Source organism: Drosophila kikkawai, chromosome 3R, assembly GCF_030179895.1.
Source record: "Drosophila kikkawai strain 14028-0561.14 chromosome 3R, DkikHiC1v2, whole genome shotgun sequence".
Taxonomy (NCBI): Eukaryota; Metazoa; Arthropoda; class Insecta; order Diptera; family Drosophilidae; genus Drosophila; species Drosophila kikkawai.
The window spans coordinates 27,706,761-27,734,514 of NC_091731.1; the positions used below are offsets into that span (position 1 = coordinate 27,706,761).

A 27,754-nucleotide genomic window follows, 5' to 3' on the forward strand; every position below is an offset into this window, starting at 1 on the left:
CACCTAGATAACTCGGTCCGCCGACTCGGCCCCACCTCCCCCATATAGCTCTGTGAATGGCACAGCTGCTTTCATTAGAGTCGAGCCAAGGAGGAGCGGCTGGATGAATCGCTCACAAAAGGCTCTTCAGCTTTATCGCTGTAATCAATTGTCTGCATTTGAATAGTTGACAACCGATTTATGGACCATTGAGTGAGCAGCAAGAACGCCGATGACTGAAGGCGGCACAAGGACGCAGGAGGAGCCGAGGACTTGGGCCACCGAGCAGTTCATTTCTTTTGTACTTGCGGTTGCCGGCTTGCCTCCCTCCAGCGCTGCCTTCGATCCTGGCCATTTTTTGCCCTGTGTGGCCAGTATCTTTTTCGGAAATCAAGTGGAATGACCCGCACGGTCTGTGTGTTTTTGCCCGAAGCCCCGAGCCCCGAGACCCCGCAACCCTCTATCCCTCATCCCCGAAACCCCCGGCTGTTGTAACTTCTGTTTTTGTATGTTTTACGTAATTTCGCAGGGCAGAAGAAGACCAGCCGGAAATGGCTAGGAAATTGAGCCAACAATAACAGCAGCAGTCCGAGTGGGAGCCGCATCAGCATCAGCAATAGATGGAGCTCGGGCTTTCAGCAAAGGCAATAAGAATAATAACGAAAATGTCAGCCGGAGCGTCTGTCATCAGTGTGCCGTCGTCAGTTGTCAGAGGTGCCCTACTGCTCCACAGCGGCCACTGGCCCAGATAATGTACTGCCAAGTGTTTTTGACCTTTTTACCCAGCCCCTCTCTCCTTGCTGGCCTCATATTTTGGTGACACATCCTTTTGGCAGTCGTCCTTGCCGGGCTGTCGGCCTGGTTGCGCTGGCTTCGAATTATTTAAAACTCAATGCAAATGAAATGGCCAAAACGACGGGGTCCCTCGTTGAGGCTCCTCGAAATTGGGTTCAAGTTCAAGGCATTAGCATTACTGCTAACTATGCGGTGCTTAAACGGGTCCCATTGTTTGCACAACATTAGGGACTCTGGCGGAAGTCAAGTAGCAATTACAGCGCGTTTCTTAGCCCTCTAGGGGGTAAGGGGTCTTAAAGTAGTCCCTACTCATCTACAAGGGAGGTAACACGGAATTAAGCTTGGCTTAATATTGCAAACAATTCAACAACACAAGGACATTACCCCTTTCTACATACGAATAATTGAAGTGACGCTGAAGTTGATTGACATTTAATATTACTATACCACTATGAAGGGAACTGCACTCTGTGCTGATTGACCAGGGAACTGACAGATTCAGATTGAGTGAATTTTTGTGAGACAGTTGGCCTTTAAAAGCTATAAATAGGTGGAAAAAACGAATACTTCAAAGTGAAGAAAACTAAAATGGTATACAAATTAGAAAGGAAAATAATACAACAATAGACCCTTGACTTATTTCAGGCAAACTTCCTCGAATAAAATAAATGTAAACTGTGAGTTCCTTAAATTCCTTTAAATTTTAAAGTATTTCTACAGTGTAGAAGCTTTTCAGGTTGGGCCCCATTTCAGTCAATAAATAAATTCAAGTAAAATGCAAATTTTAAAGAATCACCCACGGGTGTCACTGCCTAACTTGATTAACTTAAGCTCCCCAGAGCGGGCGCTGGCAAGGCTCCTAATGCCATTCCATTACCAATTGAGGTCAACTAGCGAGTGGGTTCAGCTAATGTGATCATTGGCAGCGCAGCTTCCGCCGGATCCGTGGGCACGGGTATGTATGGTAAGTGCTCGCTCTAAGCGCCGCGCGATGGGCTGGCAACTGGCAGCCTTCCGCATTGCATTCCCATCAATTCCACTCGTCAGATGCGGGCACACACCCATACACACACACACGCGATGTACTAGATACACCAGCTGTAGCATACCCACTCGGATGCATGTATATGCGCAGCTGCTCACACATGCACACGTCCCGTGGGCCTTTACTTGCCAGGCTCTTGGCACGGCTTTGCATTTGGGTTAATGTAGTATTTGTGTCTCGTGCGGCGGCAGCCTAAGCTCCGAAGTCAGCCAGGATACGGGGGTCCTGCCTCGCCAAGTCAGCCGTGCGACGGCAAGGGGTCCCCGACATTCTCATCTAAGAGTGGCTGCTCTTATATTTTGACTACCCTCGGTGAATGGTGAATTCAATACAGGTTGATGATTGGTAATGAAGATGGCACTCCGACCCCCCGCGGGGATGCATATCAATGGCGAGGACTACGCCTCTGGATCATTGCATTGCGGTAACGGGCACATTTTGTCAGCGGCCTGGAAAGAAATGCACTGCACGTTGTCAAGAAAAATATGTCAACGTCTTCTCGCTTTCGCTTAGATTGGCATTGTCATAAAATGCCGTGCCACGCCCGCTCTCCCTCCCACGCCCATGCCCACTCGTATGTGTGTATGTGTGCCACCGCCAGGACTGTGATTCCGCCATTCCATGTGCCACTTGCATAGGAGGACATGCAGCCTGTTTAGAGAATGAATTGCACTTTATTGTTGGCATTTCGCATCTCGCATGCCGCTCCGTCACGTCCTGGGGTTTTAGGTCCCGAGGCCAAGTCTCAGCATTTGGATCGAGTGGGAAAACCTCAGATGGATTTCCTTGGCGGAACGTGTCGCTATTTCCCAGCACATTTTTGGTCAGCCAGAATTGAGGGCCCAGCGACAGCAGTAGCAGCAGAATCAGGAGCTCTGGCATGGCACTTTGTAAAAAATTCAATCAAAATTGTTGCCATTTAGTTTGACATTTCGTTTTGATGGCGGGAATGGGGCCCGAAATGATGATGAAGTGCCAGCAACGAAGGGGCGTGGCCAAGGACGTGGCCTCCCTTTCTGTTTTTCCGCCATGGCTGCTGCCTTTTATGGAGTGCCAAGAGCTGAACAGGAATTTCCTTCTCCTCCTCTCTGCCTCGCAGATTGCAAGCAGCAAAAATGTCAAGCTGACCGCAAGCTGTGCAAAGTTGGCTAACTGCAGCTCAGCGGCGAGGGAGACGTCAGAATCGGGGGGCGGGAGATGCCATTGCTTTCGGGTTCCATTGGGAAAATTGATTTTGTACTCCAACTGTTTGGGATGCGATAAGAATTTGCCTTCTCCGCGTGCATCTCGCTGCACTCAATCAGTGGCTGCTCATAATTTGCCAGCGAAGAAGCTGTTATTGGCTTCTCTCTCCGCTTCTCCGCTTCGTTCCTTTCTCGTTTCCCATTTCCTTCAGCTCTATTATAATGATTTCCGCCTGCGGATATATATCTTCCATAAATCAACGCCAGTGGCTGCTTTAAATTCCTTCTAATGAAGTTACTCGAGCCTGAAAAAGAAAAACTTTTCCCATACGCATCGGAACGGGGTTGAAAGGAGTCGTGAGGCGGGAGTCGGGGGTAGTGAGAAAATTCTTTCACATGTCGGCATTTTCTCGGCTTTCCCTCCGGCCACGCTTGAAAGCACATGAAAATTCATAAAACTCACAGCCTACTCCAGGGCGATGGCTGGGAGGCAGCCCAACGCGCACACACATGAACGCTTGGCATAAGGAGCTATCAAGAAATCACAACAAATTTACAAGTGCCACACAAATGTTTGACAAAAACTTTCTGAAAAGCTTTCCACTGATTTCGCAACGTCCCAGCGATTTCTTCGGTCCCAATGTTTTTTCCGGGGCGAAGGCGAAGGCGAAGGAGGGGAGGCTGTCTTGGGAGACATTTATGGTCCCACGATGCTATCGGGTTGACATAAGTTAAGCTGCTTTTCCTTTGCTTTTCGGCTAAAATCAACAACAACAAATATTGGCTCACAAATGCGTGTACAGAGAGAAAAACAAACCCAAGTTTTGAATTCCTAGAAATCTTTAGAGCCTTTTACAGATAATTGATTCTCTTAACTATTGGATTGTATAATTTAAAGCTAAGAAATCTAAAACATAAAGAATTAAACCCATGGAAAATGCTACTAGTGTGGAAATACTTAGACAATACTTAAAATCCAAAATGTTTCTCCCAAAGATTCCTTATTTTCTTCTCAGTGTATGAAAATGTGTGTCTGAGTGCTTATGTGTGTGCGGGCAAACAGTTGAAAAGGATGTTCGAAGTGTGTGCCAAGAACGCGTAAATTTTGCTCGAAAATATTTTTGAAAGAGCAAACCGCAAAACAACTGCGCGACATTCAAAAGTTTTCCAAGGGACAAACGCGGGGCTCTTGGCCTGAAAGGGGGACTGTGCGAGTTGAGGGCGGTCTGGGTACAAGTATTTAGACTTGTCTGCTATTTAGTGTTGACACGCAAGGCAATTTGGCGAATGCAAACATTTTGCTATGCTGCCAAAGCGACCAAATATTACGCATACGCCTGTTAGGCCCGCCTTCCCCTTCTCCCTAGCGCTATCTTTGTTCGACTGACATTGCTTACGGATATTAAATAAAGTTGCGCCATTTCAGTTTCGCGCCTCGACAAACCACAGAACGACTCCAGCCCGCTCCTCCTCCTGGTAACTGTTATTGCTTATTACATTTTGGGCGTTGGTGGGCTTAGTTGTGCCGTGTGCTTGTCAGGGGCATCGGGAATCAGGCCCAGAGTCCCCTCTGAATACCACAAAAGAAATGCTTTTAATGTTTCTGGCTTGAGTTGGCTGCCTTTGTTGTGTGTGCCTGGGAATGCCAGCTTACATGTGCTTAGTGCAGAAGTGTGTACAACTTAGTCGCCCTCTAAACACACACATACTCGCTGGCAGTGAATTTAAATAAATGAGGGAAAAATTTTACACCCCTCAGTTGATTTGGCCACAAGGAGAGCTCGCTTATGTAAGTCAATTCGGCTCAAGTCATGTGTGAAATAAACCCCTGGCCAGCTTGATGGAGTGCGTGGAATTGATACGTAAACAACGAGGGATTTCAGCTTAAGCATTATAAAGCTTGGGGAAAATTTGTAATAATCTGAGTGGTGCTTCTGCTGTGAGAAATAGCGATAAGCTAGTGAAAACATTGCTGGAAAAAGTCATCACGTAGTCAAGGACATTTGCCAAGATCGTATAAGTTTAAGAGTCAATGAAACTCAACTATAAATCTCAACAGAATTTAGAAATCCATTATAAACTGAGATTGTAAAACAACAGTTGCAAAGAATTAAAATTAGTGTCTAAAAATATAAAACTGCATCCATAACAAACCCTTTAATCGCACTTTATAATACTCGCTTTTAATAACAAAACGAGTTTCCCTGTTTAAACAACTCAAAATAATCTTCTTAAAAGACCCAAATCAGACAGAAATTAAGCGTAATGTTACGAAAATTCCCCCTAAATCCCACATACCCTCCTTTAGGGTTGGATAAAATAAAATGGGGCCAGGGCGCTAAGCATTTAAATGCTAAATAGCTGGTAAAAGGATAACGCCATATCCTTATTGCCACCTAACTAGCTGGCGCTGTGGGGAGTGCTGCGTGTCGTGTGGCGGGGCCGCGAACAGAAATTAAAGTGTTACCAAAATAATACCAACAAATTGCCATGCTCGAACAGCGTCACAAACACAGAAATGTCGCGATTCACCCAGCGGGCGACCTTCAGCTGAGGTCCGCAGCGGGCGGTCAAGGGGTTGGGCTTTGGCCACATGGTGTGACATTTATTTAAATTAAGCCAGAGCGTGGAAGGGTTGTAGCTAGACATGCAAGTAGTCCTGGCGGCCAAATGACTGCAGTTTGGGGCGAGTCAATATTTGCTCAAAGGCTTAAACCTCCTTCTTCGAGCGTTAATCAAAGGCTCCTCCTGCGCCAGGCACTTGGGTTTATGAACGAAGCTTGTTTTATTGTTCCGCCTCGAGTTTTCCCTCCACTCAGTTGGCCGCCTTTCTGGTCTCTTGTTCGTTCGCCAGCTCTCGCATTTTTCCGAGGCGCTAAAAATAAATTAAAGTGCGCAAAGTGTTTCCTTTTAATGGCCATTTCCATTTCCATTTCGCCAGAGTCCTTGTTGTAGCTCCTTCTGTTCTACAATGTCGGCGCGAACAATGAAAAGCCTGCTCCTTTTGGGCCGGCTCCTTCAACCCCAAAGAAAAATGCAGCTGGAACGTGAGCCGCGTTCTGCGCTCGCCGGATATCCGCTTGCAGAGAGCCGGAAGGTGAGATGCAGTTGCCGTTGCAGCTGCAGTTGCAGTTCCCGTCGCATTGGCTGAATGAAACCTAAATGCCCGGCAAGCGGATATGTCGCGTAAGAAAGGAGAATGGCTGGATCCTGCACCCTGCCGTTTCCATTTTAATTATGATGTTGAAATATTTATGCTAGAAATCAGTGTGTGCCAACGTCTTTGGCGGCCTAATTGCATGGCACCCACAGAACACAGCTGCCTGTGAGCTTCCGACCGAGGCGGAAGCCTACGAAATAAATGCATAAATTGATGCGAATTTATGGGCGACTACAGCAACGTGCTGGTCCTAGATTTATTTGCCAGCACGAAACACAATTAGTTGAGCCGCATCTCAGCCAACACCCATGCCGGCATGCATAATGCCCGGATTCCGCAACCGATTCCCATTCGAATGCCATTGCCTAGCCCATTCCACTGCACTGCACTGCATCCTCGACTAAATAAACACACGGCAATATAATGTCGAGGACGAGATGTGAATTTCGGTTTGCTTTGACATTTGTTTAACCTCCTTGTTTCGGCTGTCTATTTGTCCGTCTGCTGCTGCAGCTACCTGGCTGGATGGCTGGTTGGATGAGGTAAACAAGCAGCCTGTTCCCTGGCAAACACGTCGAATGCGTATGCTTAATATTGCATAACCCCGTATGCATTCTAAATGCACATTAACTGCACACAAATACGAATGCAGCAGCCCGAGGCACATAGATTGTGTCGTTGGCGGTTGCCGGGAAATTGTTCGTGCCGTGCGTCACCTAGCGATAGCAGATTGAATTATGAATAATTACGTTTTCCCAGGTGTTGTTATATTCGAAAAATAAAGTATGAGTGGGGAGCCATAAGTACCCTAGCTAAATCATTGGGAGATATATAATCTTATTGCTGAAGAAACTAGTTTTATTCGCTAATCTAGTTCAAGTTTTCTTTATAGACAAACAGGATTTAGCATAAGCAGAGTTTATTAACTTCTTAAAACTTTATCAGACAAATTTGCGAATAAATTAGCGTACTTTTTTTAAGCCTGGAACTCTAGCAATGTTACTAAAAATGAAATAAGAATATCAGAATTCGAAATATAAGAAATACGAATTACGATTAATTTAATAATTATCCTTTTATCTCTCTAAGTAGTTAAAAGCTTATAAAATAACTCTTAAAAAATATTACTTTTCAATATTATATCAATAATTTCAAACAAAATCTATTTAAAGGGTATGCTATAGCCTCCATTCTACCCTTTGGCTGCAGCTACAATGTTCCTTCCGAAACTTTAATATTTCGTATTCATGTTGTGGCTGAGTGTGCTGTGTGTTTGCCTTGGCTTTTCCCACTCGCATGACGGCACTGCCACACACACATGGCACGTGCTCCCTAGTGCGGTTGACGATTGCATTTCATCGGCATTTCTGCATTTGCAGAACCTGCATTGCCGGCGCCAAAGAGTTCTGTTCTGATGTTTGTGCAGGCAAACTCATTTGGCTTTTTGGCACATTAGGCGGTTGCCTGCGAACAACTAAATACAAGGACGAACGGCAGGAGCTCAAGGCAGCCGCCAGGAAGCCGAACAATGGGGACACTGCTGCCTCGACCGCTGATGGTGACGGTGATGCTGATGCCGCTGTAATTGGCCCTAATCTACTCAGCTCTTGGCATTGAGGAGGTCGCTGTCCCCGGACACAATGCCGACCCTGGACGCACGCTCTCACAATGAGCCTTTGCAGAGCGACAGTCATTGTGTCCTGGTCTGCTGCTCCTGGCCCCTGCTCCTGTGTCTGTCCCCTGGCCATTTCCTCGTCTGTCCGCCGGAGACTAACAAGTCCAAACAATTGACAAAATGAAGCGACAACGCCGAACGAGTCTGGAACGGGCGAAATCTAATTTAGCGCAAGTGATGGCAGTAGTCAGGTCAGGACGGGTCATGGCGTGAGGCGAGTCCTTGTCGAGGGGCGGGAGTGCCTGGGATAGCGGCAGGTATACTGGCTCGAGATGATGCACAGAGCAAAAAAAAGGATATAATCGAAGTGCTCCAAGAGTTGAGATTTATTTTCCATAATCCTTAAAATACGTTATCCTGTTTAAAGAAACTATATAAAATCTTAGAACATATAAACAAAAAATAAACGAATGAGCCTTTCATAGCGGAATCAATCTTTATTTTCGTGGATTTAATAAAGCTAACTAGTCCTGGGTTTATAAACAACAATGACACTTTTTCAGGACTTTAAGACTCCTGTTGTTTTTCTCCCTCTGCATACTGAAGCTACGTGCTGTGCCTGCGACGGTAATTTGGTAAATATATATTTGACGCTTAATTTTTATAAACTTTGCAAGGCAATTTTTGTCGCAGCATTTTTTACTGCCTTTCGGGAAGCATATGTGCCCCTACTTAGGCATGCTCCGCATTGTTGTAAAACACCCAGCAGCTGCTCAGCATCCGCATTGGCATCATCGTCATCACCATTGCCATCAGCATCGGCATTGGCAATGCCATCATCATGGCCCCGTATCCACCTCCTGCCGTGGCTCCCGTGGCAATCCGATTCGGAAACATGATGAGGCTGAGAGGCATTATTTCGGGCGCTGCCGTTGATGAGCGTAAAAAGCAATTGTTGCGCCTAATAGACATTGAGAGACACCCGCCCTGTTCCTTGGGATTTGCGTTGTCCTGGCATGACAAAATATTCTACATATTCGTACTTTTTTTATATTGTGTCCTTGGCTGGCATTCAATAAATTCACTGGGCCATGTGATTACGCTGGGGCGCTCACATGTGCCTTGGCTCACATGCCGCGTCATGGCACGCCCCCTCGCTCCTTGACATCCTTTAGCCGCCCACGCCCGCCCCCCTGTCCTATTCAATTGTTATGCGAACGTCACTCGAGTGCCATACAATTATGGCATTTTCCATTGAAATCCGCTAAAAAGTATTTTGCTTAAGCCCTCGAGAAGATGCCCATTAAATTGGCAAGCGAACAAGGGGCTGTTAACCCACTCCAAGCCCCATCCAATTAATTAGCATCAAACGGGCCAACAACAGGAAAACAAGCAACAAGAGGAAGAGCTGAGCAGGAGCCCGGAAACGACAACTACAATGGCAGCAAGGACAACTGACGACCCCTGACCGACTGCTGCTGCAATGAACTCTGACACGAAGTGTCAACTGTACCGCTCCGCTGCTCCGATCCGGGCCTGCCACTCTCGCTAAAATGGCGTACAAGAAAATCTACTTAGCGCATTTCGGAGCAAGACAGCAATTAGGCGGGCACCACGGCTGCAAGGACTCTCGCATGGGGATCCGTACGGGGGGCTGCTTAAAACTGTCACCTGGCTGCTGTTTGACGCTGATTGTTAAGCGAAGTTGGCAGGTCCCCAAAAACTATTCCGCGCAGACAAAGACTACCCTGGCACCTTGGCCCCGCCCCGAGGGTGGTTCTCCTCTTGGTTCAGCGATTTTTATAAGCTGGCAAAAAAGTTTTCCAGCGCCTTCTGCCTCATCACTTCAAAGCGGCTGCAAAGCGGCCTTCGCCTAATTGAAACTTCAGTTGGTGGTAGAAAATGCAAAAAGAAGAAAAACACAAAAAGGACTAAGAGATACTATTTAAAATCTTACTTAGAATAGATATTAGAATAAAGATCTTTAATTATCTTTAAAGTAACTGCTTAAGAATCAAAGAATCATTTCAAAAATTACCCAGATATCATTTCAGGAAGCACAGACTCTTGCTTCTCCAACTGAAACCTTATTTGTCTAGCGCCTTCGAGGGATCTCCCTGCACGAGCGCCTAAGAGCACACACCGCATTGATATACTAGATTACGTGCAACACTGACGGAGCAGGAGCAAGGCGGAGCTGGAGCCGAGACCTGGAGTGATGTATCTCGTTGCGGGTGTGCGTGCGCAAAAGTTTTGCAAGCTTCAACCGAGAAATTCGGGCTGGAAAAAACCGAGCGAAATATATGAAATAACACTTGACATTGACAAATTAGTTGCAGAAGACAACACGAGCCAGCTCCCGCCACTCCTGCGTGGGAGGGGCCGGAGGGGTCGGCGTTAACTGAGCGACAGCTGTGCGGGCGGTGGAGGCGGTGCCGCGTCGAGGTTAAAAATAATAAAATACCTACTGACATGATAGACACGAGAGACTTTTCCTTTTATTTAGCTTAGATTGGAAAAGTTTCGACAGTCCAGCTGGGTGGTTCAGAGGGGGGGAGGGGGGAGTGGGACAAGGATATAGCATCCCTGACTTTGCGGCACTTGCACTTAAGCAGCGCCCGAGTCCACTGAATAATGTCCAGCAGCTGGACGTTCCCTGCCAGCGCTTCCCCCGGAGCGATTTACCACGAACATGTGTAGCTAATGCTGCTTATTATATAACTTTGCAGGGCCTGCTCTGTCTCCCCCGCCTCTCTCCTCTCCTGCAGCATCCTTATGTGGGTCAGGGCTATGCTGCTGTAGCAGGGAGCTGAGCTGTGGGGAGGACACGAATTTCGCAGAATTTATTGCATAGTTGCAGGCGCAGGAGTAGTTAAAGTAAATCTCAACATAAACTCCTGCAGCTGGGAGCGGTTGCTGGGGATTCGCATTAAACTTTTGCCTAATGAGTTATATGGAAACTGCTGCCGGAGAACCCAGTGCAGAGAAGAGGGGAGGGAGGAGGACCTGGGAATGGGGCGCAACTTGGGGACACGGGAATGGAAAACAATTATAAGCGCGCCAAAAAGTATGCAAGTAATTTTTTACAAACGCCTCTCCAGTACATTACGGCCGGGGCAAAACTTTTCCGCTCCAGTCGCTGCTGCGACTGACAAACTTTCGTTGCTTTCAATTTATTTTGCAAGTTTCCCGCCCCACAGCCCCACTTCTACGACCCGGGCCAGTTATGCAACAAATAAATCACGCGAATTCAACGCGAAATGAGCAAGTCCCAAGCCAGCGGAGTCTATCACTCTCTAAGCTCTGCTCAATGTATGCCACAAACTTTCGACAACTTGACCCATCCCGCGAGCAGCCAGGAGATATCAGTCCGGCGGTGGCCACTGATTATTATTTACGAGTATTTCAATTTGCCGGATTGTTTTGGGGTCCAGTCAAAAGCCATAAGCGCTTTGCTCGGACACTTTGCTTCGAGAGGGCTTCGAGGGCTTCGAGGGCTCCGAGGGGGAGACAGGAGGAAATTGTTTTTAAACATTTTTTATCATAAAAATACATTTTGAATCCCGCCGCCGAAACTTTGCCATTTCAAGGGGGCGACGCTCGAGGGCTGATTGAGTGGCGCGAGAAGAGGAGTTGGGGCTGTTTTTGCTTTTAGGCAGTTTTTGACATACTTTGAGCTGGCGCTGCTTTTCCAGCTTGAAGTTTATTAAAATCGAGCCAGGGTGCCGGGCTCCCTAATTTATCAGCCATTCTCAACGTGGCCCCGTCTCCGTGTCCTAGTCGCTCCACTCTTTCGCTCCAGCTGACGGCTTCCCAAGTGCGCCACTTCATTTGCATTTAAAATGTTTTCGGCGAGCTCAGCTCCAGCTTCGGCTGAGGCTGAACTTTGGCCGTTCATTTGGCACATTGCTCATTGTTGGCCGGAGTGGGTCAAGCGTTTATTTGTTTGGATTTGGCTCGGTTATGGCCATTCCTTCTGCGGTTTCTGCCTGCCTCGACTGTCGTCAGGCTTCGGCTGTCAGCCTTCGACTTCGATTTGCCTCGCCCCAGTCCGCCAGTCCACCAGTCCGCCCGTCTGCCATTCGACTCAAATTCAATTACCTTGAATAATGGCCGGCCCGACCGAGGCGGCCGGGAGGGAGTCCGCCCAGTCCTAAGTATGCAATAAAATGCTACACAAAATACCTTACGAGAATTTACGCATTCAAATGATTGTGCGCCAAGGCGAGGCATTAAGATAAAAGAGAGCAAAAAGGGACCCCTTAATTTATGGGGCATTCCCGGCTACCCGGCAGCCTAAATACATTTGAAACATATTCGGGGACGCGGCACATCGTAAATTAAAGGCTAATTGCAGCTTTGAAGATGATGAATTACGGGGCTAGCGGGTTCCAGGCATATTCAAAATTAATTTAAATTTTTTTAATTTATTTATTTCGCTCTCGTTATGGACACTGTCCACGGGCCAATCGCAAAGGGAAATTAACTTGCTGCTGCTGCCGTTGCCGGAGGCGAGGTCAGGACGAGCAGCAAGCTAAGGAGCTGCAGATGAGCTGACCCGATCCGGAGGGAAACGGCAGATGTCCGGAAAACAAGCAGAAGAAATTCCAGGAAATTCTTGCCTTAAAATTCCCCAATGCACGCTTTAAACCTTTCAGGGCCTCGTAAACGCTCTTAACCATTTAGCTAATTTATAATTTATATTTCGTTAATTTGTACACGCTCTTCGAATTGTCTAGTGCAGAAAACGATGTAAAGTTAATGATTAATTAGTAAAACAAAGCATTGCAAACATCTAAGAGTATCGAGTTAACAAGCTTGGTTTCCCAGAATTTGAAAGCTTCAGGGAATATAATATGTTTTTTTCAGTGCCCGATTGGTTTCCAAAGGCTGACTTGGCTGACCCCCAGCCACATCCGGATCCACTCGAGCTCCCGTTTCGCAATCCTCCTGTTTGGCCAGACGAAAAGTTTGGCGTGGCCATGCAGCAACTTTGACACTTCCCGAAATTAATTACTTTAAACCAACTTCCCCGTGCCACGCCCCGTTGCCCTCCACCACCGCCGCTGTCCGAGCGAAATTAAATAATAAATTATTATTTCTGTGCGAGCCAATGAAGTGTGGCAAATTTAATGGGGCGCCACGGCCCTGCGAGTACATAGTTGGGCTAGTGCGCCACTTCAAAGTAATTGCCAAGGACTACCGCCCACCAACCCCCCATCCTGTTCTGTCCCCTGCCAGCAGCATCCTGTCTGGCAGCCACACGAGCGCATGGCAACGGCACAACGCCGGAGCGGAGCACAAAACAAGAATACAAAAATAAATAAATTATAATAAATGACTTTAATCTTTCAGCATAATTTCAGTTCGGGGCAATTATTGACGCCCGGCTGCCTGGTCTCGCTTTAAATTAGATTTTCATTTTGTTTTATTTATACTATGCCGTACCCATACTTCGGAGCTTTTCCCCCATTTAAGATTTATCAGAGCGAGCGCCGTTAAGTAGCGAGCTAAAAAATTTCCAGCGAAAAGTGTCCCCCATCTTTGGCATGGCGAAAATGGTTTTCATATTTTTTAACATTCCTCTGATCCCCCTGTCCCTCACAGGTGCAACGACTCGCCCAGACTTTACGTTACACTGCACACCTGGCCAGGCGTATTGTCAACTTGAGCTCTGGAGGCAACTTACCGGAAAGTACCAGTGTTCTACGGCCCAGATCCATCCGATCCTATCACTATCACTCCGTGAGGTGTTGAGACTTTTGGCTTACCTGAAAGCAGCAGAGAAAGAAAATGCACTAGGGTTAGTTGGGAGGAGCAATAAGAGGAGAGAACACAAAAGAGGCAGCCAAATGAGAATTGATTGCAGGCCCAAAAAGAATCCCAGCCCACCAAGGACAATCCCATTAGACTCGGCGGCGTGTGTGTGTGGGTGTGCCTTCCTCCGTCTGGAATAAAAATCGGCTTAGAGCCCAATAAGAATCAACACAAAATGTGTCAACACCTTTATGTTGCCACACCCCAAAGAACAAGACCCCTCGCCGCCGAAAAATGTGTCCCTCTGTGCCAGCGTTTTTCTTCTCTTTAGACTTTGGCTCCTTTTCGCCAGTGCTGACAACTTATCCCTCTTAGGGATCGATTTATCACTGTAATTTATCATTCAGTTAAGAGAAGATATCATCTATGGCTGAGAATATTTTTTAAATTCTTACAGAATTATAAAGAATGAAAATATAAGATTGTTAAATACTTTGAGTTGATCATTAGTCCTAATATTAAAATGAATACAATATAAAATGAGTAGTCTCAGCTTTAAAATTATATATATTCTATACCATGCCGTAAGTGGATTTTTTGTCAGCACTGTTTGGCTCTGCTGCGTGCTTTGCTTTTAGGGACAACATGTTTTCCGATGGCTCAGGACGCATATTTGTGCCAACGCAGTGGGTGGAAACAAAAATCTATATTCATAGGACGCAAACACACGGAGACAGACACATGTACGAATGCATAAGCAAATTATGAGCCATCGCTCCCCAGTTGAGCGAACCGAAGAAAGCCGAAATCAGGGTTGGTTAGCAAACGTTTGGATATCCTTCAGGGACGCAGAGAAAGAAAAGGAAGAAAAACTACAACTTTAACTATGACTATGGACTGTATTATAATAAAGGATAATCAGGAAAAATGAAATAAGTTAAAAAGTTCGAAGTTAAGAATAAAGATAAGAGAAAAATGAGACTGTATCTTACTGAATATTATATATAAATTAAATTTTGCACTAATTTCAAATTAAAATTGTAATTAAAACAAAGTTTAAATCATATTAACCTTATTTTTAAAAGACAAAAAAAAAAACTTAAAGCGTTGTGAGTCAAGTCACTAAAGTTAGGAATTCCCAAAGCACCTATAAAGATATTTTTAAAGTTATGAAATAGTTAGGGTTTACTCCACATCCCCCAAGTGCTAAACCTTTTTAAAGGGCATATTCCCCCGCTCGGGAATATTTTGGGCTCTTCGGTTGCGCTGCGGCAAGAACAAGTCATCCGTGTAAGTTCAACCTGCTGAGGCGAACCCTTTGCCCTTATCCTTCGGCAAAGGTATTTGCATTTAGTGGAAACGAAATTTGTGAGTGGGCCCGAAAAAGGCAGTGGCCCCTGATACGAGTGGGCGGTGTGTTTGGTGGCAGGTTGCGCTTAATCTAGCGGCTGTCATAATTTGACGTGCGCACGAATACTTGGCAACAGGATGCGTGTGTGCGTGTGTGTGAGAGAGGGTGTGCCAGGACACAGTGAGCCGTGAAATTCTGTTGCCAGATTCATTCGCTCAATCCGCGCCAAGCTTTCTGTCATCCCTTCGACCCCGCAATGTCAATGTCAACTCATACGCCTTCACCCCCATTTCCCATTTCCTAGTCCCCACTCTCCACTCTCCACGTTTCGTTTCCTCGATTTTCCCGACTTTCCACGACTTTCATTTCCACCTGCTGCCAAGGTGTTGGCGCTCTTTTATCGCTGCTTTGTTGTTCTTTTGCCGCTCTGTGTGTGGACTGACGATTTGCGTAATTTTCAGGTTCATTTAGCGTTTAATGCTTGTAAAGAAATTTTAATTTTATGGCCAACAGCCAAAGGCGCACCAAAGGTGCCCCGAAAGCGGCTGCCAAGCAGCCAGAAAGGTGAAAACAAATTTCATAAAGGATTATGCGCGCCTCACTGGATTTTTATGCCCGGCCAAAAGGGATCGTATATATTCGTGTATATCCTGGAGCGGTGGCGGAAATACAGCTGAACAAAAGGCCCTCGGCTCCCGGCTCCCGGCTCCTGGCTCTCTTGGCCATTGTTCGCATCGCCTCCGCCGCTTAAAGTTTAAGTTCTCGTGTCAAGTTGACAAATTATTTGGGTAAATATTTGCGTGATTTTGATAATGATGTTAGGTTCAGCTCGGATGCGTGTGTGCCTGCCTCTGTGTGTGTGGGATTGTTGTGGCCGCTGCGGTTCTCCTCGCGTGCCACCAGACACAAACAACCACACATGCAAGTGTGTTTGTATATCCATTCGAAAGTGGGTAAGCAGTCAAGCCAAACACTATTAATTAGCCTATGGGGTGGCGCTCACTCACATATTGAATATTAATTACACTTTCCCCCGGCATCCATCCTCCGCGGCGTTCAAAAGCTAATTAAGCGACCATTGACAACGAGCACGACAGCGGCCAAATGTGAGCAACGGAAGCACTTTAATACAAAAACACTTTGAGCCATCGCTTGAATCAAGATAGCAAATCCTCTCAGGGGTGTGCGGTGTAATTAGCACCTGAATGCCTGCAAACAGGACTCAACAGGGATCAACTGGCCGCAGGCCACAGGCAAATCGATGTGGATTCGTGGCCAAATTGACTTGCCAACATTGCTACCAAAAAAAAAGGGAAAGCAAACATGACCTAAGGCTAGAACCAAGGAAGCACAAGATGCTGGGGGTTGTGTTGTCTAAAAAAAAGTGTTGGAACCATAACAAGGATAAAGAGAGCAAGTTCCCAAGTCAATCAAGAAACTAAGGGAATTGACAAACTTTCAAAAACGAATTATAATAACAGAAACCCTATAGCTTTGATAAACCCCTGATAATCCCATTTGTCATGCTCAACAGCGAAACCACTTTTAATAAAGCTGCCTTACAACTAACTTTCCTCAGTGTAGCTTGTGCTGTGCATGGCCCCGCATCAGACAAAACACTTTCTAATGAACTTTTCGAAAAGCATTCTACAGAAAATCTAAATCCAAATCTGAATACGAATACGAGTAGTGGTGGTCGTGGTGCTGGCGGTGAAAAAAAGAAGCCGGTAAATTACGTGGCCATAGACCATAAACCCGCAAAACAGAGAAAGGTGTACCAAACACCCAGTTATAGACGTTTGGGCGGAGTGGGTGCCGGTGGGAAACAATGGCGAAAACTGTTAGCCAGCCATGACGATGACAACGACGGGCTGTGGCGCAAAATTGAATGCAAACTGGCAACTGAGGCGGCATGGAGGGTGCCGAGGAGCCGGGCCCGGCGGAGGGTCACAGAACGAAGGGCAAAGTTTCGTGCGACCTCAGATATAATTTTTGGGAAAGTAATATAAAAGGCAAAAGTGCAAATTCTACCACCTCCCCCGCAGCACCCAGCTATCTCTGGCCATCGCTGCGATAATGATGACTCTGGTCGAGCTTTTGGAAATTAAAATTGCATAAATTATGCAAAAATGTTTGAAACTCCGGTCCGGCCGTCACAACTGCAGCTGCCACAGGTCGCACAGATGAGCTGGGATGCGAGTAAATCACACTGATTGCCCTTGGAGTGGGAGCAGTCCCCGGAGGGAGTGCATTATTTTCTGCTTATTATTCCGGCACACACAAAGCGGCCAAGAAGCAATCAAGCCGCAGGCAGGCTCAACGGCGGGTCGCGGGGTTAGAGGGTACGAGGCGCTGCCAATCGTTGATTCATCATGCGAGGACTGCGATCCCAAGTGGAAGTGGGAGCAGGAGTGGGAGCCATCATCGATATTCATGCCCTGGCCGAGGTTAACATTTCAGCGCAAGCCGACATCGCAATGGGAACAGAGAGAGAAATCAATCACCTGACTGTGTTATAACTTTGTAAATAATATAAATATATCTGGATTCAGAGTTTCCACTAAAAAGTCTTTAAAGCCACATATTCATATTAATGTAAATTATAATTAACTGCTTATGATTTTAATAAATAAACTCTTTTGAATCATATTTTTTCCAGTGAAATGTTCCATGCTCGCAGAGGAATGCAAAGGAGCGTCGCAGCCTGAATTCGCTGAATTGATAATTGGCAGCCGCTCAGGCCCAGACTCAGCCTCCTCTCCTCCGTCGTCTGGCCCGAGGGCATTAATTATTTATAGACGCAGCAAATTGTTTGGACAGCACTTGCCATGAATGGCAGCGTTTTGTTGGGCAATTGCTGGTCATTACCAGGTGACTCAGTCGCTGTCTACCTGTGTCTGTGCTGTTATCACTCGGAGTGCATTAAATGCGCATTAGGCCCTTTCTGATTCTGAGGTTTCTGTCTCGGTCAATTTGGGCTGTTTGCACCCTAGCCTCTGTTTACCTGCACGGAGAGAAACTGTCCTCGGAATGGGGTTTCAGTAGCAAGAGCGATTGAATTAGGAGGGTGCAAATGTAAATTATACATATGTAAGGTTCATTTTAACGGAAAGTAATATAAGATTTTGATAAATATAATCTAATAAATACTTGGTAGGAAAGTGAACTCCGTTATTTTTAAATTTGTTTTCTTTTTATGAATCTGTGACTCATTAGTCACACTCAATACACCCAACTGCACGTTTTTCCCACAGTGCACCTGTAGAGCGATCCTGTGTCAACAGCATGGCTTATCAGGCTCGCATTTCCCCCGCTTGTCGTGCCGTCACTTCCGCCGCACGTGTGTAATCAGGGAGGCGTAGAGACCTGCTGCCTCGGATCCCTTCTCCCTGATCGCTGGCCAACGGACCAGACCAATACCATGACATTCCCAGAGGCCGAACAATTAAAAGGCATTCACAAAAAAACCAATTTCGCCCGACAACGGAGCACTCAAATAATGCTGGATCCGTCGCACCGAAAGCAAACTCATCGCTCAGTCTTTGTTATGTTTATTGAGCGGAGATGACGATGGCGTTGGCGTTGGCGGGGCCGTGGTGGGAAATGAGTCAAGCTGTGCGGTGTTCTGGGGAGAAACAAGAACCGATTTCATTTTTCACAGCCAAAACAAACGAACCTCACATCGAGTTGTGTTTTATTTTGTAATTTCGCACTTCATTTAGCGTTAAATTAACAGCAACGAACATTCCAAGACTTGGACTTCTTTTATTTCGCAGCAGAGCACGGATGGGCCATAAAGCGGGGGACTCTGGCGGACTCGCACGAAATGCCATTTAATCATAACTCAACGGAAGACGGATCCGATTGCAACTAATCTGTGGAGGGAGAGGAGGTTCTGGAGCGGTGCGGGCGGGAGCGTGCTGCGGCATAAATAAGAATCAGCACGCGGCTGCAGCAGCAGCAGCAGCAGCAGAATACGAAGAAGAAGTGGCTGGGGCAGCCGTCAGCGGTGATGCGCTTCACTGCAGCGGAACGACAACTACAAAAACAACTACATCTACAAATGCCAAATGCAAGCAACAACCACTCACAGAGGCATCGCTTTGTGCCATGTTGTTCAAGCTGTACAAGCCGGCAAAAAACAAACGGAGAACGATTGAAAAAACAATAAATAAAAAGGGGTAATTTGCAGGCCGAAGCCATGGATACCCTTAAACACACTTTTAAAATACAGTTGCTCTTCTACAAAAGCAAACGAGAACACAATAAGAAGCGAAGGTTTCAATTACAAAGAAAATGAGGTGTGAATGAAATCTGTAGGTGTGGATTGTATTTCCGTATAAATAAAGGTAAAAATATGTTTAAAAATATATTTAACCTAACACCATTAGTAAGTGTGATTTCAATTAAACAAGATCTGCAGAGTTTATTTCTATAAATCGTAATTTCTCGGTTTAAATATATTTAATGCAGTTACAAAAGGTAATAAAAAATCCTACCAACAAAATGAGTTTGTATAATATTTACGGCTTGAAGGAAATACTTGCCCCTCTTAGCTAATTACGTGGCTGCATGCATCGAGCGGGCCTTTTAAAGCTTATTACCAACATGTAAGCACATTTTTGGCCAAACTTCCTTGTGCGCAAACCTCTTTGCCATCGAAATATTATAAAACCACGGCGGGGAGAATCGAATGGCATTTACCCTGGGATGCAGAAAGGTCACCGTGGTAACCGCTAGCCTGATCTACCTCGTGCCCAAAACCAGTTTTCCAGTGATCGGGCAGAAGAGTCGACGCTCGAACGACATCTAACCAAACAGAGTCTCATAAATGCGCAGTCGCAACAGCAACAACAGCAACTGCAACAACGGCAACAGCTACAGCCGCCACATGAATGGATTGTTAAATGCGAAGGCCGCCTGCCCCGGCGAAAGAAATGCCAAACGTTGCCCGGCCGCTGGGAGATGATTCCGAATAGCCGAATGCAGCTGCGGAAAATGATCCGCACAGTAGAAAAAAATTGGATCATTTTCAATTTGATAAGTGGAGATCGGAATTCCATGGCAAATTTTCCTACACATTTCATATATAGTTTTGTGGAAGTAATGCTAATGCAGACATTTCTTGATAAGTAATGTAATTCTTTTACTTAATTATATAAAATTAAATCCGCAATGTGAATATATAATATAAAACTATACAGAAACTAACTTTGAGAAGACAAAATAAATTAGAAGAAGAAAATTACTGTTAATAAACAAGTAAGAGTAAAAAAATATATATTATTGACCCTAAAATACTTATTTAACCCCAAACTCTATCCCTTAATACTCTCTAAATAGCAATAGTTAAAAAAAAAATTGTATAATCAAAATGATCAAAGTCCTTCTGTGGCAACTATATTATATATTTCTTTCGGTGTGGCACCCTCTCGACCCCACGATGAACGATGCTAACGATGCTAACTCTGCTGCGCTGGCTGCGCATTAAATGCTCAGATTTCCTCGGATTGAATAAAGAGTTGGCCATTCTTCTGCTGCCGAAGCATCCGAAGCTGCTTCTGCTGCTGCTGTGGCTGCTGGCCAGGCAGCCTTTCATAATCGCAAATTGATGTGCCAGCCAAGCAACATCTTCGTCGTGGCCCTCGTCTCGTGGTCCCCGTCTCCCGCACAGCTGTTCAGTGGAGCGTGGGAGCGCTTCGAATGTGGAAACTAGCCAGGGAAGCCGGCGGCTGGAGCATGGAGCACGGAGCAGGGGGTGGCCTCCGGCAATGCGAGGCTCGGAGGGGCACGGGGGCCTCATTGGCTAATGCCATCTATAGAGCGGCGATGCCTGCTCGCGGCCAGCTGTGCGTTGGAATTGATAACCGCGAAATAACAAAAGCGTCTACCAACTGAAATTCGTTTCATTCAATTTTTATTTATGACTTCTTTCGGCTTTCATTTCAACTGAGTTTCGCATCGGCTTGGTTTTAATACACTCGCCATGGGGGTGCCTTAATTTGTCAAATAGTTTTGCAACCAATTTCATAAAATAAGCTTTAAGATCTTGTCTAAATTAAAAATATAATAGATATGTGATCTGTGTTCTCATATTTCATATTTAAAAATAAATCAAAAATAGATTTTTGATAGAGAAATCACTCATATTCCTCAAGAACCTCTTAAGGTTTTCCATAGAAGGGTGTCTCGACTTTCGGTCTTCGTTTTCTTGGTCCCATGATTTTCCTCAGATTTTTGTTTGTTTTGGCTTTCGCATTGATTTCTTGTTAATTTTACATTTGCAGTTCGCTGGCTTTCCTTGGGACTTTTCCCCGCATGCCATCTCCCCTCCGACTTCCCTTGCCCATTGTTTTCCCTACAACTGGCGCCCGCTTTTGTCGGCTTTTGTTTTCGCTTTTCTTTTATGGTGGTTTTCTTTTGCTCATTTTAGTGTTATTCTTCTGCTCCTCCGCTCCGGCCGGGGAGGGCGGGTGTAGTTATTGTTTTAGTTAAGTTGACCATTTGTATACGATTCGCTTATCTGTGGGCACTCCGCCCCCTCGCTTTCCTTCCCTTGCGCGGCATTTGCGGCCTCATTTATTTTCATTTTCTTTGTCATAACAATCTTTTTATTCCGCTCATTTCTGATGGTCCTGCTCCTGCTCCTGCTCCTGTCCTCGGTCCTGCTGCTCCTGACCTTAACACATTTTTCGTGTATATTGCTGGCCCGCTTTTTTATTCGGTTCTTGTGCTAATGCAATTGCGGCAACAAATTTTATTTGGCCATGAAATGCCCGGGAAAGCAATGTAAATGGCATCAAATCAAATTAACATAATTGCCACAGATTTGTGACTTCCTCGGATATGTATTTCCTCATTTTTTTCGGGGGTCGGAGGCAAAGATGACGATGCCGCTTTCTTTGGCTGTCTGGACTCATTAGCAGTCATCTCGGGGAATCTTCTCGCACCGAAGATCCATTCTTCAGGTAATTTTCTGCTGCATTCCCAGGAATCTCTTAAGCAGCTTAAGTTTCCAGGTTTCCAGGGGCCCCCTTCGTGGGCCCCGTAATAATAATAAAGTTAAATAAACGGACAAACAATAATGACAATTGGAGATTTATGAGGCCCCGAAACGAAGCGAAGGCAATGAGGTCTTCTCTGGGCTTTGGTACGAAAAACCAGTTGTGATGAGGCATTTTGGCATTCAGCAGCCGCACGAAGTTGTCGGATCATTACAAGTTGCACGTTGCACGTTGCACGCTGCACGTTGCACGCCGCTCGCTGCTAATTAGATTGCAGCCAGAAATGTGAACGTTGCTGCCACGGAGGCTCCACTGCCCGCTCCTACACATCCGAGACGTGATCGGTGATCACTGTACAGAGAGTACGGTGATCCACTGGGCCAGAAGTGTGTCAATGTCTGTGAACTGGAACTGGAACTGGAGCGTTGAAACGCCGATTTCGACTCGCTTCTCTGCTCTTTCCTGGCTGCATTTTCATATAATTTACGGCCAAGAAAGAGGGCCCTGAAATGGAGTCGACTGAAAGCTGTTTGTCTGTCTGTCTGTCTGAAGCTCTTTTGTATTTGGCTTCAAGTTTAGAGGCAACTAGGCGGGGGCGTGGGGCATTAAATTGCCCACATGTGTACCTGTGTACCTGTGTAGTCTCTGTACAGGTGCATGCAGCAGAGCGGCAAGCTCCATCTCGTCGACTCCAGCAGCGTGACCTGCCACTTTAGCCCACTCCGATGGCCTCGGAGTCACGTCGTCTCTGCAAATTGCATTCCGAATCCATTGGCAGACTCCAACAAGGGCCATGCCATCCTCAGACATCCACACTTGGCGGAATACCCTCTCAACGCCCCCCACAGCCCCGCTAATTAATGTGGGCGTGGCAGGCAAACAAAGTGCAAAATTTATCTGCCCGTTTCTTGGCTTAACCGAATGATATGTGCTGCCCAAAAGGACCATTAAGACACCTCTCAAATTGGCTGCACTGGGAAAAAAAACGATGTCTGAAATTTAATTGCTAAAGATACAACATAAAACTGTGGTTTTTATAGACGTTTTCTTATTCTAGAACCCATTTTTCAATCGATTCTTAATAATAAAACAATAATAAATTCAAAGTGGCTCAAATGTCCCACCTTGTAAGTATTTATTACTCAGATCACATCGTTTCTATATCTGATATTGCAGTTATTAATGACTAAATCTAATAATCATTTAAACCCTACTTAAAATTGGGAAACACTCTAATCAATTTGGTCTTCTGATCTTGATTGATTCTCTCCTTCTTTGATCAACCATTCAAAGTCTCATAAATGTTAAATTCCCAAACATAAATTAAGAATACTTTTTACCCTCAATAGAGGCCACTTCTCTACTGCTAACGGAATAGTTCCACCCGTTAATTTCAGTGTGGAAGAAGGCAATCTTGGGCAGTTCAAGGGTCGACCTGGAGGCGTTTCTGCAACACGTGCCTCCACATTCGCAGTGCGTGGCAAATTGCGCGTGGAAAATGTGAAAGCGACTTGGCTGAAGATCGGAATCTGTGGGAGCTTAGGCCACATCGTTTGGGTAATGGCCAAAGATGACAAGCCATGAGCTGGCACAAAAATAATAAGACACCGAGATACCGAAGGGGGATCGGATCGCGACGAGCCATCAATCAGAGGCAGCGACAAATTATGAAACTTCTGTAAACGAATCGTGGACAATGTTTGGCTGCCAAAACGCATTAAAACCCAATCAGAGCCGCGACTCGGGTGCGACAATGGGGAATAGGGAATGGGGCGTGGCACGACCATCAAAGTCATCAGCTAATGAGACTTTGACTGCGCTTAGTTTTCGATTTGCCAGAGACACAAAGCCAACAAAAACTATGTGTGCCGGGCCCCACTGTCAACGCGTGTCAAGCTCGGAAGAAATCATCTGACAGCCGTCCGAGGAGAGGCGGAGTCGCTCAATTAAAGCTCTTTCGGCCATCTCGTCTCTCGTCTCGGCCCCGAAAAGAAATCAATTAGTGCGAAATTAGCCAGGAGATGGGAGCCAGGGTCAGGGCGAGACCCAATCTCGGCTGTAAGTAAATCATTTCGGCCGCCTTTGAGGGGTCCATTGTGGCTTTGGGCCTTTGATTTGGGTACGCCGATTTGTATCTAATGAATTTTTAAGCTGAAAATTATTGGATATTTGACTTTAAGTTGAATTTGATGGTCGTAAACAATCGAAACTAAAAGCTCGACTCGCAAGATACCCGTCAATCGGATGCCAAAAGGGTACTTGTGGAAAGAGGTTGCTTTTGTTTGCTAAAAATTAATATTAAAAGATTAAAAGCTATCAGAATTGATCAAATAATATAAACTAATTTCAAATAAGTAATGAGAACAACACACACAATAACTAATGTCAAACACACACATTATTGTGTACGGTGTTTATTCCATTAATTCACAATCCGATTAAAATCAAGCTGAGTTATTACCAATAAAAGATAGCTTTGAATTATTAATTAGGAGCTCACTATTGTGATTTAAACCGTACTTTATAAAACACAAACGTTCACAGTTCGTGCAATAATCATCTAACGATATAAATTGCAGTGAATACTAAGCCTCAGAACAATTTCAATTTGTTGCTAGTCCGTAACCAAATACACTCATGAATATAAGAATGACAGCATAACGCTCCCAGCTCTGCAAACAAAGGGTATAGAAGCAGCAGCATATAGCAGAGGGGGCAACGTTGTGATAAGTTAATCTTAAGTGGATTTGGCTTTTAAATGCCAGGCACATCAGGGGAGATCAGTGCCCGCCTGCGGTGAGCTGACTGGCTTGCACATTAGCTTCAAGTGGAAAACCCCTGCCCTGATTTTGCCGCCTAATTGCAGCAGCTACTGTTCCCTGGCTTATCTGCCCGAGAAGGGTCGAGGCCCTAGCTCCGAAACTCCCTTTGGCAGTCGGGACCCCTCTCAGGATTGCATAAATCACAGTCGAGTGCATTTAATTAATTTGCGCCTAGTGGAAAAAATGAAAACAAATATCCGAAATGAAAAGTTGGGGAGTGCGAGAGTGCGAGAAGGTGGCTTGGAGGGCGGAAAATTCGGCAAAAATATGAGGAATATATTCAGAATAAACTAGGAGCACACAATGGAAAAGTTGCGCATGCAGCTGCCACACGGCCATACACACAAATTTGTTTTTATTTGCATCTGGTTGTGGTGTTTTTCTAAATGGAAATTTGAAATTTTAGCCGCAGACGCTGTGGCAGGTGCCATTCTAACGGTTACTGCTCACTTTTTGTTTTCCATTTCCATTTGGCTCGGCTTCTTGTTCTGCTTTTTAGCGCCGTTCAGCTTATATATTGGCCCCCGTCTGTATGTTTGCTTGTTTGTTTATTTACTTGTTTGTTTTTGCAATCTCTTCACGGTGGCTAGCTTAGATTTCCAATTATCAGATTTCAACACCCTCGTGGAGTGAAGCAGCTCATTAGAGCCAGAGGCTTGGAGTGTAGAGGGAATCAAGGAAAGAAAACCGAGTGATATAAAACGATTTCCAATTGCCCATATTCAATATGCAAATTGCGGGGGCCCAGGCCCACTAAGCCGTCTTTAATTGCGTGTTGCAACTCTTTTCCGCAAAGTGCAATCGATTTCGCGGAAAGCACTCTTGGCCGCATTCAAAGAAAAGGAAAAGCGAAGGAAATTCCCGGGAAATTGGCCAACTAGAGTAGGACAGTTATTGACTCAAGGACTCAAGGACTGTCCGGACATCTGTGCATATCAATAATTCCCATTAATTGCCCTGTCCATGCAAGCGAGGAGCCCCGTCCTCCGACCTCTCCGATACACAACCCCCGACCCGGCGCATTTCCGTTTCCGGTGAACGAAAAACGAGGCGGAGTGCCACGGACTGCACTTGCCGCACTTGGCTAATTCTGTTTTAATATTCAAATTTGGTTCACAAAACAAGAAAATGCCAGGGGGTTGGATCGGAGAGCAGGTTCTGTTCTACAGCTCCATTTGTTGATGCAATATCAGGGGCAATTGCAGCAACAGCAGCAGAAGCAGCAGCACAAACAGCATTAGCAGGCGGGGTGGAAATTTCTGTTGCTTTTCCCAAGTTGCGCCACTCACAGAGAGAGAAAAAGAGTAATCAAAGTAGCGATATAGCTTTAGGGCTTTTTATGGATATTTAATTTAATTTCAATTTAATGTTTTATCAATTATTTACGCATAAAAAAATTCAAGTCTTTATAGAATACAATCTAGATCTCACAATATTTCTTTTGAAAAGAGGGACATAATTTTTTATTTATTATTAAAGAATTAATATGCTGAATATAACTACATTACATAAGTTAGGTCTTTAAAATAGCTGATTTAAAAACAATTTCAAATGGTTAATAAACAGTTTTTCTATCAATTTAAAAAAAAAACCCAAATATTGCTTTACTTTTTTGCTGTGCATAAAATGCAGGATGAAAACTAAACCGAAAACTGAATAAAATCCAACGCAACGTCGACGCCGACATCGACGCCAACTGCGACTGCGGCGTTCTGCTTGGCTAGCCACGGCAACAACAAAAGGTAAAATCAGCATGTGTGTATGTGTGTGTGTGTGTGTGTATAAATTCATAAACGGGCGAGTTTAACGAACTAGGCTTTGTTTTTTGGTCCACTCTAGACTCTACAAACTAATTTGGCCCTCTCACTTCCGCCCCTCGCAGCGCCCACTCCCGCTGCCCCATTGCACGCTCCTCTGGCCATGTGTGCGTGCTTCTCGCTCGGCCTCACTCACTTACTCATTCTCCATTTTCACAATTTCGCAATTCTAAACATTTTCATTCATTTTCATTTCCAGATATGTAGGTAATTCTCAGACATTTCCTTGGGATTGTGGAAACCAATTCGATTTGCAAACAAATTTTTAATTCGATTTCCGACAACGGCAAGCCGAATCTTGACTCCGATTGCGAAATGCAGGACGACTCTGCTGTCAAGGACACTGTAGCAACGCAATCGAATAAACAAATCAAATATTAAATGTGCCATTTGAGGCAGTTACTCGGGGCCGAATGTCATGTGAAATATGAAATAATTTTCGTCCTCTGCTATTTTCCAGGGAAATGCTGATTGGATGCCAGGCTGGCGAAGGCTCTCTAACTTGCCGCCACATGTGCTAGGGATAAAATCCCGATATCCTGGCGCTGCTGCAACATTTTTCTTATTTACGAGCCCCACAGCCATAAAACGCGTACATAAATTTCCTAGAGCAGGGGCGGGCCAGGAGACTTCTCCCGTTGCCAAACTGCAGGCAGGCAGTGGAAAGCCGGGAGGAATAAAGAAATTGATATAAATGCCGAGGCAAACTCCCAAGCTCACACATCGGAAGGATAGAACAAGGATGGATCGCACACACATCGCTTCGAAATTGCGCGAAATGTCGTCAAAGTTTGTCAAAATATTTAAATGAATGTCTCATTGATGCGCGTCCTGATGATGATTCAATCTCTGCTCGCGTAACAAATTCCCACTGGCCTGGCAGTGACTTTAAGTTCTGGAGCGCACTTCCCGTAATGGCAAAACAATCTTCGATTATTACACCGACTCCGGCACTTTTGCCACTCACGGCAATAACCATTAATAAAAATGTTTGGCATTTAAAATTAAACGAGTGCGCCGCACGTGCCGCCTGGCAACTGTTTTTCAGCTGTTTCTCGGGGGGGAAAGCGAAAACTTTGAGGCAATTCCATTTCAATTCGAGTGTGGAATTTAAGGCCATTTGCATATCAAAACCGAGGGGAAGACCCAGACTCGCCTGAATGGAGGTCCTTTGCCGCACAGCTGGCGACGATTGAGCCTGGCTGCTCCGCGGAAAACAATTAGC

The 27,754-nt window shown here is 45.5% G+C and overlaps 1 protein-coding gene and 1 long non-coding RNA gene across 16 annotated transcripts in view; one reads left to right on the plus strand and one right to left on the minus strand.

Annotated features, from left to right (window-relative positions):
- LOC108081096 (irregular chiasm C-roughest protein) overlaps positions 1 to 27,754 on the minus strand; it is an 89,977-nt gene that overhangs the window by 61,313 nt on the left and 910 nt on the right. The gene's annotated exons all lie outside the window — the stretch shown is intronic.
- Positions 1,316 to 26,743, plus strand: LOC121501893 (uncharacterized). Of its 12 annotated transcripts, none has more exons than XR_011445410.1 (3): positions 1,316 to 1,451; positions 1,511 to 1,738; positions 26,729 to 26,743. It is a non-coding gene; the product is annotated as an uncharacterized lncRNA (long non-coding RNA). The 12 variants fall into 12 exon arrangements; XR_011445412.1 differs by lacking the exon at positions 26,729 to 26,743 and adding an exon at positions 18,663 to 19,256; XR_011445408.1 differs by lacking the exon at positions 26,729 to 26,743 and adding an exon at positions 17,546 to 17,563.